Consider the following 10,870-nt stretch of genomic DNA (forward strand, 5'->3'; position numbering starts at 1 on the left):
AAGGCTACCTCTCTGACTCTCACTCTGTCTGTCTCTCTGTATCTAAGACAAGACAACGCTGGCTCTCTGTCTCTTTTTTCTCTCTGTCTGTTTGTCTATCAGAGGGCCAGCTTTGCCTTGCCAATCTGTGTCTGTGTTACCTGGCTGTATCTCTATCTGGTAAGGCAAGGCTGGCTCTCTGTCTCTCATGGCAAGGCAAGGCTTACTCTCTGTCTCTCTCTCTCTCACACATGCATGCTGGCCTCTAAGCCTCTCAATCTGTCTGCTGTCTCTCTCTCTCTCTAAGGCAGGGCAAGGCTGCCCTCTCTGACACTCTCTCTTCTTTCTGTCTCTGAGAGAGACAGCCTTGCCTTGAAAATCTGTGTGTCTGTTACTGTCTGTCCGCTCTTTCTCTAGCAAGGCAAGGCTGGCTCTCTGTCTCTATACTCTAGCCAGGCAAGGCAGGCTTTCTAACTCTGACTCTGTCTGTTTCTCTCTCTCTAAGGCAAGGCAAGTCTGGCCCTCTGTCTCTGTCTCTATCTCTCGTCTCCTCTCTCTCTTTGTCTCTCTCTCTCTCTCTCTATCCCTTTCTCTCTTTCTCTATTAGAGAGCCAGCCTTGCCTTGCCAATCTTGTGTCTTACTGTCTGCCTGTCTCTCGGGCAAGGCAAGGCTGGCTCTCCTGTCTTTCTCTCTGGCAAGGCAATGCTGCCTCTCTTTGTCTCTCTATCTCGCTGTCTTTCAGTAAATCAGAGAGGGCAGCCTTGCTTTTGTCATTACTGTTTCTCTCGCTGGCTGTCCTTCTATCTTGCGAGGCAAGGTTGGCTCTCTTTTCTATCTCTGGCAAGGCACGTTTGGCTCTCTAACTCTCACTCTCTCTAACAAGGCAAGGCTGGCTCTCTCTGTCTCTAACTCTGTCTGTCTGTCTCTCAGAGAGAGAGAGCCTTGACTTGCCAATCTGTCTCTCTCCCGCTGTCTGTCTCTCTGTAAAGCAAGGCTAGCTCATCGTCTCTCCCTCGTCTGTCTGTCTGCCTGTCTCTCAAGAGCCTGCCTTGCCTTGCCAATCTGTGGTCTTTCTTGCTTGTCCTTTTGTCTCTGGCAAGGCAAGGCTGGCTCTCTGACTCTCACTCTCTCTCTCTGTCTCTCAGCGAGACAGCCTTGTGTTGCCTATCTGTGTCTCTCACTCTGTCTGTCTGTCTCTATGGCAAGGAAAATCTGGCTGTCTGTCTCTCTTTCTGTCAAGGCAATGCAGGTGCTCTTGCTCTCACTACTGTCTATCTGTCTCTCTGGCAAGTCAAGGCTGGCGCTCTCTCTCTCTCTCTCTCTCTCTTTCTCCTTCTCTCTCCTCTCTCTTTCTCTCTCTCTCTCTCTTTGTCTGTCTCTCAGAGAGCCAGACGTGCCTTGCTAATCTGTGTCTCTCTCGCTGTCTGACTCTCTGTCTGGCAAGGCAAGGCAAGCTCTCTGTCTCTCTCTGCAAGGCAAGGTTGGCTTTCTGTCTCTCACTCTGTCTATCTCTCTGGCAAGGCAAGGCTGTCTCTCTCTCTGTGTCTCTTTCTCTTCTCTCTCTCTCTCTCATCCTCTCTCTACTCTCTCTCTCTCTCTCTCTCCCCTCTCTCTCTTTGTCGGTTAGGCCTCTCAGAAAGTCGGCCTTGCCTTACTAATCTGCGTCTCTCTTTCTGTGTCTGCTCTCTCTGGCAAGGGCAAATCTGGCTCTCTGTCTCTCTTTCTGTCAAGGCAAGCCAGGCTCTCTGACTCTCACTCTGTCTGTATGTCTCTCTTAGAGCCTGCCTTGCCTTGCCAAACTTTGGTTCTCACTCTGACTCTCTCTCTCTCTCTAACGCAAGCAAGGCTGGCTCCCTGTCTCTCTCTCTCTGGCAAGGCAAAGCTGGATCTCTGTCTCTACTCTCTTCCTGTCTGTCTCTCAGAGAGCCAGGCTTGCCTTGAGAATCTGTCTGTCTCGCTGTCATTCTGTCTCTCTGGAAAGGCAAGGTTGGCTCTCTGTCTTTCTCTCTGGCAAGGCAAGGGTGGCTCTCTTTCTGTGTCTCTGTCTGTCATCTGTCTCTAAGGCAAGGCAAGGCTGGTGCTCTGTCTCTCTCTGTCTCATCTGTCTCTCAGAGACCAGCCTTGCTCCGCTAATCTGTGTCTCTCTCACAGTCCTTCTGTCTGGCAAGGCAAGGCTGGCTCTCTCTGTCTCTCTCTCTCTCTGGTCAGGCAAGGCTGGCTCTCTGTCCCTCACTCTGTCTGTCTGTCTGTCTCTCTGGCAAGCCAAGGCTGGATTTCTCTTTCTCTCTGTTTGTCTGTCTCTCCTCTCAGACAGCCACCCTTGCCTTGCCAATCTGTGTCTCTCTCACTCTCTGTCTGTCTCTCTGGAAAGGCAAGGCTGGCTCTATGTCTCTCTCTCCTGGCAAGGCAAAGCCTGGTTTTCTGACTCTCACTCAATTTCTGTCTGTCTCTCAGAGAGCCAGCCTTGGCTTGCCAATCTGTGTCTCTCTCGCTGTCTGTCTGTTTCTCTGGCAAGGCAAGGCTGACTCTCTGTCTCTATATCTGGCAAGGCAAGCCTGGCTTTCTGACTCTCACTCTCTCTCTGTCTCTCAGTCTGTCTCTCAGAAAGACAGCCTTGCCTTGCGAATCTGTGTCTCTCTCACTGTCTGTCTGTCTCTCTGGAAAGGCAAGGCTGGCTCTCTGTCTCTCTCTCTGGCAAGGCAAGGCTGGCTCTCTGTCTCTCAGTCTGTCGGTAGTCTGTTTTCTCTCTAAGGACAAGGCAGGGCTGACTCTCTCACTCTCTCTCTCTCTCTCTCTATGTCTGTCTCTCAGAGGCAAACCTTGCCTTGACAATCTGTGTCTCTCTCGCAGTCTGTCTGCCTGGCTGGTAAGGCAAGCCTGTCTCTCTGTCTCTTGTCTATCTCTGTCTCAGTCTCTCTCTCTCTCTCTGTTCTCTGTCTCTCAGAGAGCCAGCCTTGCCTTGCCAATCTGTGTCTCTCTTGCTGTCCTTCTGTCTCTGGCAAGGCGAGGATGAGTCTTTGGCTCTCACTCTGTCTTTTGTCTGTTTCTAAGGCAAGGCTAGGATGCCTATCCGTCTCTCTCTCTCTCACTCTCTGTATGTCTGTCTCTCAGAGAGCCAACCTTGTCATGGTATCTCTCTCTGTCCTTTGCTGTCTGTCTTTCCTCCTGGCAAGGCAATGCTGGCTCTCTTTCTCACTCTATCTGTCTGTCTGTCACTCAGAGAGCCAGCATTGCCTTGCCAATCTGTGTCTCTCTTGCTGTCTGTCTCTCCTCTCTCTGGCAAGGGAAGACTGGCACTATGATTCTAAATCTGTCTGTCTGTGTATCTGAGCGCCAGCCTTGCCTTGACAATCCTGTGTCTCTCTCGCTGTCCTTCTGTCTGACCAAGGCAAGGCTGGCTCTCTGGCTCTATATCTGCGAGGCCCAGGCTGACTCTCTGACTCTCACTCTGTCTGTCTCTCTCTCTGTCTAAGGCACAGGCAAGGTTGGCTCTCTGTCTTTCTCTCTGGCAAGGCAAGGGTGGCTCTCTTTCTGTGTCTCTGTCTGTCATCTGTCTCTAAGGCAAGGCAAGGCTGGTGCTCTGTCTCTCTCTGTCTCATCTGTCTCTCAGAGACCAGCCTTGCTCCGCTAATCTGTGTCTCTCTCACAGTCCTTCTGTCTGGCAAGGCAAGGCTGGCTCTCTGTCTCTCTCTCTCTCTGGTCAGGCAAGGCTGGCTCTCTGTCCCCTCACTCTGTCCTGTCTGTCTGTCTCCTCTGGCAAGCCAAGGCCTGGATTTCTCTTTCTCTCTGTTTGTCAGTCTCTCTCTCTCAGACAGCCTTGCCTTGCCTTGCCCAATCTGTGTCTCTCTCGCTCTCTGTCTGTCTCTCTCTGGAAAGGCAAGGCTGCTTGTCTGTCTCTCTCTCTGGCAAGGCAAGCCTGGCTTTCTGACTCTCACTCAATTTCTTTTTGTCTGTCTCTCAGAGAGCCAGCCCTTTCCCCTGCCAATCTGTGTCTCTCTGGCTATCGTTCTGTCTGACAAGGCAAGTCTGGCTCTCTGTCTCTCACTCTGTCTGTCTGTCTGTCCTCTCTGGCCAAGCAGGGCTGTCGCTCTGTCATTCTCTCTCTGAAAGGCTAGGCTGGCTCTCTGTCTCTCTCTCTGTCTGTCTGTCCCTCTGTGAGCCAGCCTTGCCCTGCCAATCTGTGTCTCTCGGTCTATCGTTCTGTCTGACAAGGCAGGGCTGACTCTCTGGCTCTATCTCAGGAAAGGCAAGGCTGACTCGCTGACTCTCTGCACTCTCACTCTGTCTCTTAGAGAACCAGCCTTGCCTTAGGAATCTGTGTCTCTCTCTGCTGTCCTTCTGTCTGACAGGTGATGCTGGCTCTCTGGCTCTATCTCTGGCAAGGCAAGTCTGGCTTTCTGACTCTCACTTACTCTCTGTCTTTCTGTCTTACAGAGAGCCAGCCTTGCCTTGACAATTCTGTGTCTCTCTCGCAGTCTGTCTGTCTGGCTGGCAAGGCAAGACTGGCTTTCTGTCACTCTGTCTGTATGGCAAGGCAAGGCTGGCTCTCTGTTTCTCTCTCTGTCTCTCTCTGTCTCTCTCTCTCTGTCTCCTCTCAGACAGCCACCCTAGCCTTGCAAGTCTGTGTCCTCTTGCTATCTGTCTCTCTGGCAAGGAAAGGCTGGCTCTCTGTCTCCATCTCCTAGCAAGGCAAGGCTGACTCTCTGGCTCTCACTTTGTTTGTCTCTTAGAGAGCAAGCCCTTGCCTTGCCAATCTGTCTCTCTCACTGTCCTTCTGGTCTTGCAAGGTAATGCTGGCTCTCTGGCTCTATCTCTGGCAAGGCAAGCCTGGCTTTCTGACTCTCACTTCTCTCTTTTCTTTCTGTCTCACAGAGAACCAGCCTTGCCTTGACATTCTGTGTCTCTCCTGCAGTCTGTCTGTCTGTCTGGCAAGGCAAGGCCTGGCTCTCTGTCCCTCACTCTGTCTGTCTATGACAGCCCTCCTTGCCTTGCCAATCTGTGTCTCTCTCGTTCTCTGTCTGTCTCTCTGGAAAGGCAAGGCTGGCTCTCTGTCTTTATCCCTGGCAAGGCAAGCCTGGCTTTCTGACTATCACTCAATTTCTGTCTGTCTGTCTCTCAGAGAGCCAGCCTTGGCTTGCCAATCTGTGTCTCTCTCGCTGTCTGTCTGTCTCTATGGCAAGGCAAGGCTGGCTCTCTATCTCTCACTCTGTCTGTCTATCTGTCTCTAAGCAAGGCAGAACTGGCGCTCTCCCTCTCTCTATCTCTGTTTGTCTGTCTCTATGAAAACCAGCCTTGCCTTGCCAATCTCTGTCTCTCTCGCTGTCTCACTGTCTGTCTCTCTGGCAAGGCAAGGCTGCCCTCTCTCTCTTAGTCTGTCGGTAGTCTCTTTGTTTTTAAGGCAAGGCAGGGCTGGCTCTCTGTCTCTCCCTCTCTCTCTCTCTTTATGTCTGTCTCTCAGAGAGCTAGGTTTGCCTTGCCAAACTGTGTCTCTCTTGCTGTCTGTCTCTCTCTCTGGCAAGGCAAGGCTGGATCTCTGTCTCTGTCTCTAAGGCAAGAGAAGTCTGGCTCTCTGTCTGTCACTCTGTCTGTCTATCTGTCTCTAAGGCAAGGCAAGGCTGCCTTTCTATCTGTCTCTCTGAGAAGGCAAGGCTGGATCTCTGTCTGTCTCTCTGTGTCTGTCTGTCCCTCTGTGAGCCAGCCTTGCCCTGCCAATCTGTGTCTATCGGGCTATCGTTCTTTCTGACAAGACAAGGCTGACTCTCTGGCTCTATCTCAGGAAAGGCAAGGCTGACTCGCTGACTCTCACACTGTCTCTTAGAGAGCCAGCCTTGCATTAGGAATCTGTATCTCTCTCGCTGTCCTTCTGTCTGGCAAGGTAATGCTGGCTCTCTGGCTCTATCTCTGGAAAGACAAGCCCGCCATTCTGACTTTCACTTTCTCTCTGTCTTTCTGTCTCACAGAGAGCCAGCCGTGCCTTGACATTCTGTGTCTCTCTCGCAGTCTGTCTGCCTGGCTGGCAAGGCAAGGCTGGCTCTCCGTCTCTCTCTCTCTCTCTGGCAATCCAAGTCTGGCTCTATGTATCTCACTCTGTCTGTCAGTCCCTCTGGCAAGGCAAGGCTCGATCTCTGTCTCTCTCTGTTTGTCTGTCTCTCTCTCAGACAGCCACCCTTGTGTGGCCAATCTGTGTCCTCTTGCTGTCTGTCTCTCTGGCAAGGCAAGGCTGGCTCTATGGCTCTCGCTCTCTGGAAAGGAAAGGCTGGCTCTCAGTCTCTCACTCTGTCTGTCTGTCTGTCTCTAAGGCAAGGCAGAGCTGGCACTCTGTCTCTCTCTATCTCTGTCTGTCTGTCTCTCAGAAAACCAGCCTTGCCTTGCGAATCTGTGTCTCTCTTGCTGTCTCTCAGTCTTTCTCTCTGGCAAGGCAAGGTTGTTCTCTGTCTCTCTCTCGGGCAAGAAAAGCCTGTCCCTCTGTCTCAAGCCTGTCGGTATTCTCTTTATTTCTAAGGCAAGGCTGGGCTGGCTCTCTGTCTCTATGTCTCTCTGTCTCTCTGTCTCTCTCTCTCTCTCTCTCTCTCTCTCTGTATGTCTGTCTCTCAGAGAGCTAGGTTTGCCTTGCCAATCTGTGTCTCTCTGGCTCTCTGTATGTCTCTCTCCAAGGCCAGGCTGGATCTCTGTCTCTGTCTCTGGCAAGGCAAGTCTGGCTCTCTGTCTCTCTCTCTGTCTGTCTGTCCCTCTGTGAGCCAGCCTTGCCCTGCCAATCTGTGTCTCTCGGTCTATCGTTCTGTCTGACAAGGCAAGGTTGACTCTCTGGCTCTATCTCAGGAAAGGCAAGGCTGACTCGCTGACTCTCACTCTGTCTCTTAGAGAACCAGCCTTACATTAGGAATCTGTGTTTCTCTCATTTTCCTTCTGTCTGGCAAGGTAATGCTGGCTCTCTGGCTCTATCTCTGGAAAGACAAGCCCGCCATTCTGACTTTCACTTTCTCTCTGTCTTTCTGTCTCACAGAGAGCCAGCCTTGCCTTGACATTCTGTGTCTCTCTCGCAGTCTGTCTATCTGGCAATGCAAGGCTGGCTCTCTGTCTCTCTCTTTCTGTGGCAAGCCAAGACTGGCTCTATGTCTCTGTCTGTCTGTCTGTCTCTCTGGCAAGGCAAGGCTGGATCTCTGTCTCTCTCTGTTTGTCTGTCTCTCTCTCAGACAGCCACCCTTGTGTTGCCAATCTGTGTCCTCTTGCTGTCTGTCTCCCTGGCAAGGCAAGGCTGGCTCTCTGTCTCTATTTCTAGGAAGGCAAGGCTGACTCTCTGGCTCTCACTCTGTTTGTCTCTCAGAGAGCCAGCCTTGCCTTGCGAATCTGTCTATCTCGCTGTCCTTCCAACTTGCAAGGTAATGCTGGCTCTATGGCTCTATCTCTGGCAAGGCAAGGCTGGCTTTCTGACTCTCACTCTCTCTCTCTGTCTGTCTCTCAGAGAGCCAGCCTTGCCTTGCCAATGTGTCTGTCTCGCTGTCTGGCTGGCTTGCCTGCTGGAGAGGCAAGGCTGTCTCTCTGTCTCTCTCTCTCTGGTCAGGCAAGGCTGGCTCTCTGTCCCTCACTCTGTCTGTCTGTCTTTCTCTCTGGCAAGGCAAGGCTGTATCGCTCTCTCTCTCTGTTTGTGTCTCTCTCTCAGACAGCCACCCTTGCCTTGCCAATCTGTGTCTTTCTCCCTGTCTCTCTGTCTGTCTCTCTGGAAAGGCAAGGCTGGCTCTCTGTCTCTATCTCTGGCAAGGCAAGCCTGGCTTTCTGAATCTCACTCAATTTCTGTCTGTCTGTCTCTCAGAGAGCCTGCCTTGCCTTGCCAATCTGTGTCTCTCTCGCTGTCTGTCTGTCTCTCTGGCAAGGCAAGGCTGGCTCTCTGGCTCTCTCTCTGTCTGTCTGTCTGTCTCTAAGGCAAGGCAGGGCTGGCACTCTGTCTCTCTCTATCTCTGTCTCTCTGTCTCTCAGAGAACCAGCCTTGCCTTGTCAATCTGTGTCTCTCTCGCTGCCTGTCTGTCTCTCCTGCAAGGCAAGGCTGTTCTCTGTCTCTCTCTCTGGGAAGACAAGGCTGGCAATCTGTCTCTTTGTCTGTCGGTAGTCTCTTTGTTTCTAAGGCAAGGCCGGGCTGGCTCTCTGTCTCTGTCTCTGTCTCTCTCTCTCTCTCTCTCTCTCTCTCTCTCTCTGTATGTCTGTCTCTCAGAGAGCTAGGTTTGCCTTGCCAATCTGTGTCTCTCTGGCTCTCTGTATGTCTCTCTCCAAGGCCAGGCTGGATCTCTGTCTCTGTCTCTGGCAAGGCAAGGCAAGTCTGGTTCTCTGTCTCTCTCTCTGTCTGTCTGTCCCTCTGTGAGCCAGCCTTGCCCTGCCAATCTGTGTCTCTCAGGCTATCGTTCTATCTGACAAGGCAAGGCTGACTCTCTGGCTCTATCTCAGGAAAGGCAAGGCTGACTCGCTGACTCTCACTCTGTCTCTTAGAGAACCAGCCTTGCATTAGGAATCTGTGTTTCTCTCGTTTTCCTTCCATCTGGCAAGGTAATGGTGTCTCTCAGTCTTTCTCTCTGGCAAGGCAAGGCTGGCTTTCTGAATCTCCCTCAATTTCTGTCTGTCTGTCTCTCAGAGAGCCTGCCTTGCCAATCTGTGTCTCTCTCGCTGTCTCTCTCTCTGGCAAGGCAAGGCTGGCTCTCTGTCTCTCAGTCTGTCTTTCTGTCTGTCTCTAAGGCAAGGCATGGCTGGTGCTCTGTCTCTCCCTATCTCTGTCTGTGTGTCTCTCAGAGAGCCAGCCTTGCCTTGCGAATCTGTGTCTCTCTTGCTGTCTGTCTGTCTCTCTGGCAAGGCAAGGCTGGCTATCTGTCTCTCTCTCTCGGGCAAGGCAAGGCTGCTCTCTGTCTCTCACTCTGTCTGTCTCTAATGCAAGGCGGGGCTGGCTCTCTGTCTCTCTCTCTCTCTCTGTATGTCTGTCTCTCAGAGAGTTAGGTTTGCCTTGCCAATCTGTGTCTCTCTGGCTCTCTGTATGTCTCTCTCCAAGGCCAGGCTGGATCTCTGTCTCTGTCTCTGGCAAGGCAAGGCAAGTCTATCTCTCTGTCTCTCTCTCTGTCTGTCTGTCCCTCTGTGAGCCAGCCTTGCCCTGCCAATCTGTGTCTCTCGGGCTATCGTTCTGTCTGACAAGGCAAGGCTGACTCTCTGGCTCTATCTCAGGAAAGGCAAGGCTGACTCGCTGACTCTCACTCTGTCTCTTAGAGAACCAGACTTGCATTAGGAATCTGTGTTTCTCTCGTTTTCCTTCTGTCTGGCAAGGTGATGCTGGCTCTCTGGCTCTATCTCTGGCAAGACAAGCCTTGCTTTCTGACTCTCACTCTCTCTGTCATTCTGTCTCACAGATAGGCAGCCTTGCCTTGACATTCTGTGTCTTTCTCGCAGTCTGTCTATCTGGCAATGCAAGGCTGGCTCTCTGTCTCTCTCTTTCTGTGGCAAGCCAAGACTGGCTCTATGTCTCTCTCTGTCTGTCTGTCTCTCTGGCAAGGCAAGGCTGGATCTCTGTCTCTCTCTGTTTGTCTGTCTCTCTCTCAGACAGCCACCCTTGTGTTGCCAATCTGTGTCCTCTTGCTGTCTGTCTCCCTGGCAAGGCAAGGCTGGCTCTCTGTCTCTACTTCTAGCAAGGTAAGGCTGACTCTCTGGCTCTCACTTTGTTTGTTTCTCAGAGAGCCAGCCTTGCCTTGCGAATCTGTCTATCTCCCTGTCCTTCTGTCTTGCAAGGTAATGCTGGCTCTATGGCTCTATCTCTGGCAAGGCAAGGCTGGCTTTCTGACTCTCACTCTCTCTCTCTGTCTGTCTCTCAGAGAGCCAGCCTTGCCTTGCCAATGTGTCTCTCTCGCTGTCTGGCTGGCTTGCCTGCTGGAGAGGCCAGGCTGGCTCTCTATCTCTCTCTCTCTGGTCAGGCAAGGCTGGCTCTCTGTCCCTCACTCTGTCTGTCTGTCTCTCTGGCAAGGAAAGGCTGAATCGCTCTCTCTCTCTGTCTGTCTCTCTCTCAGACAGCCACCCTTGCCTTGCCAATCTGTGTCTCTCTCCCTGTCTCTCTGTCTGTCTCTCTGGAATGGCAAGGCTGGCTCTCTGTCTCTATCTCTGGCAAGGCAAGCCTGGCTTTCTGAATCTCACTCAATTTCTGTCTGTCTGTCTCTCAGAGAGCCAGCCTTGCCTTGCCAATCAGTGTCTCTCTCGCTGCGGTCTGTCTCTCTGGCAAGGCAAGGCTGGCTCTCTGGCTCTCACTCTGTCTGTCTGTCTGTCTCTAAGGCAAGGCAGGGCTGGCACTCTGTCTGTCTCTATCTCTGTGTGTCTGTCTCTCAGAGAACCAGCCTTGCCTTGCCAATCTGTGTCTCTCTCGCTGCCTGTCTGTCTCTCCTGCAAGGCAAGGCTGCTCTCTTTCTCTCTCTCTGGGAAGACAAGGCTGGCCCTCTGACTCTTAGTCTGTCGGTAGTCTCTTTGTTTCTAAGGCAAGGCCGGGCTGGCTCTCTGTCTCTCTCTCTCTCTCTCTGTATGTCTGTCCCTCAGAGAGCTAGGTTTGCCTTGCCAATCTGTGTCTCTCTGGCTCTCTGTATGTCTCTCTCCAAGGCCAGGCTGGATCTCTGTCTCTGTCTCTGGCAAGGCAAGGCAAGTCTGGCTCTCTGTCTCTCTCTCTGTCTGTCTGTCCCTCTGTGAGCCAGCCTTGCCTTGCCAATCTGTGTCTCTCAGGCTATCGTTCTGTCTGACAAGGCAAGGCTGACTCTCTGGCTCTATCTCAGGAAAGGCAAGGCTGACTCGCTGACTCTCACTCTGTCTCTTAGAGAACCAGCCTTGCATTAGGAATCTGTGTTTCTCTCGTTTTCCTTCTGTCTGGCAAGGTGATGCTGGCTC

The sequence above is a fragment of the Ochotona princeps genome, unplaced genomic scaffold (genome assembly GCF_030435755.1).
Source record: "Ochotona princeps isolate mOchPri1 unplaced genomic scaffold, mOchPri1.hap1 HAP1_SCAFFOLD_403, whole genome shotgun sequence".
NCBI lineage: Eukaryota > Metazoa > Chordata > Mammalia > Lagomorpha > Ochotonidae > Ochotona > Ochotona princeps.